Raw genomic sequence first — 2,500 nt, forward strand, 5'->3', positions numbered from 1 at the left:
GCTGTGCTGGGGTGGTGGTGGGAGTGAGAGATGGTTTACGCTCCGTCCCGTAACAAGCCTCTAAACGCTTTGCACCCCGCTGCTGAGACACACACAATGCACTCTAAAACAATCACATATAGCGACCGAAGGCTCCCACGCTGTGCACCGCTCTGACTGATGTTATTGTGTTCAGACATAGTGTGGTACCGCAATGAAGGGAATTCATTTTCATTTTCCATTTCGTTTTTTTTTACTATTTTGAGATGATCACCCATATTAGAAGAGTTTAGCAAGGTTTATCTGTGCTTCTCACCAAAGTCAATTTAACGGTGTGTATGTTTTGCTTCGAGTCTTCTCTTTTTCCATCTCTCTCTCTCTCTCTCTCTCTCCCGCTGTCCCTCTCTCTCTCTTGCATTAAGACAGACTGCCTGATTGACAGAAGGGAGTGTGGTGGACGATCGATCGAAAGGGACGTTATATTAAGAGTGCTATAGGAGGGGGGGGAGGAGGTGAAGGTTGCATTCCAGCCAGGTAGACATCTCTCTCTCTCTCTCTCTCTCTCTCTCTCTCTCTCTCTCTCTCTCTCTCTCTCTAACTCTCTCTCTCTAACTCTCTCTCTCTCTCTCTCTCTCTCTCTCTCTCTCTCTCTCTCTCTCTCTCTCTCTCTCTCTTTCTCTCCTTCGCTCTCTAACTCTCTCTCTCTCTAACTCTCTCTCTCTCTCTCTAATTCTCTCTCTCTCTCTCTCACTCTCTCTCTCTCTCTCTATCCCTCTCTTGCCCGCTCTCTCTCTCTCTCTCTCTCTCTCTCTCTCTCTCTGTCTCTGTCTCTGTCTCTGTCTCTCTCTCTCTGTCTCTTTCTCTCTCTCTCTCTCTGTCTCTTTCTCTCTCTCTCTCTCTCTCTCTCTCTCTCTCTCTCTCTCTCTCTCTCTCTCTCTCTCTCTCTCTCTTTCTCTCTCTCTCCCTCTCTCTCTCTCGCTCTCTCTCTCTTTCTGTCTTCAGGAACAACAACAGAGAGGGAGATGGAGTTGGATTCAACCCCTGACCATTACTTCAATCTTTTTTGCCGTGCACTTTAAAAAAAAATGCACTGAAATCGATATTGTTTTTTATCTTCTGCTTTATTTTTTAACTGCTTCTAAAAGACAATGTAAATATTTATTTGCCATGCCAATAAAGCTCTTTTTTAATTTCATTGAACATCGGGACAGAGGGAGGGAGACAGGGAGCCACAAAATAACTCAAACTCCGCTGGGAAGCGTCCATCCACACACATAAACCGCTGCCTCTCCTTCCACTACAGCTGTCCTTCATAAAACGTTGTTGGCTTTTTATAGGAAATTTGGGAACTGATTTGTTGTATTTCCAGGACGGTAGTTCCAGACCAATGTGGATGTTGGGATCTTCCGCCGCTTAAAATGGTCCACCGCGGCCATCAACTAAATATATGGTTTCCATTAGCAGGACCAGGGTAGAATCCAGCCTGAGACATGAATAAGACACCACACTGCAGTGCCCGGAACCAGGCATAAAGGTGCAGCACTGGTGCGACCGAACAGTCACTCATCCTGACAATTTTTAATGAATCATAACTTTGGGGAAAGATTGCCAGATTTGATAAGGTGATTTTTCCTCTCCAACAATGTACCCGTCGTGTCTGAATAGAGGCTACCCTACCACCACCACCACCACCACCACCACATCCTCTGCCTCCTTCACCACCTCCACCACCAATACCATTCACATGCCAACAGTCATTTCCATCTACTTTGCAGCTCTGTCCGTGGCTGCAATAACAAAGAATTCATTTGTGTTCCATTAGTAATCCAATTACGCAAAACAGGCTCCTGCCACGGACGACCTGATTGTTTGTTGTTTAATCACATCAAGCCAATAAACTCATTTATTCCTTTCTGTTGTTCTGGTTTACTTTGTATTCATCGTCGTCGTCATCTTCGTCTTCTTCTTCTTCATCTTCTTCTTCATCCTCTTCTTCTTCCTCCTCTTCTTCTTCTTCTTCTTCTTCTTCTTCTTCTTCTTCTTCTTCTTCTTCTTCTTCTTCTTCTTCTTCTTCGTCTTCGTCTCCTGATTCTTCTTCTTCTTCTTTTGATTTGGCGACCTTACACCAAACACTTCCTCCTCCTCCCAGCCCCCACCCACCCACCAAGGCACCAAAAGGCATCCTCACCTCCGTTCTCGTGGGGGTGGTTGATCTTTAAAACGCTCACATCATGAAGAGATTTCTCTTGGGTAGAGACACCTTCAGCGTGGGACCTGTCAGAGGGTAGAGGCACGGCAGCGGTGGCTACGTCTGGCTTCTCGAAAAATGGGGAGAAACGGCCGATCACAAATTACCGAGAAGAGAAAGGGGAGCAAGCCCCGTCGGTCTGCTAGTGGCGATAACAAAGTATCCAAACATAACAGAATCTTAATTTCTTTCCTATCTGTTCCCATCTCTCTCTCTCCTACCTCCCCTGTCTGCCTCGCTCCCTCCTCTCGTCCCTCTCCCTCCCTCCTCTGT

Source organism: Gadus chalcogrammus, chromosome 18 (assembly GCF_026213295.1).
Source record: "Gadus chalcogrammus isolate NIFS_2021 chromosome 18, NIFS_Gcha_1.0, whole genome shotgun sequence".
NCBI classification, from domain to species: domain Eukaryota; kingdom Metazoa; phylum Chordata; class Actinopteri; order Gadiformes; family Gadidae; genus Gadus; species Gadus chalcogrammus.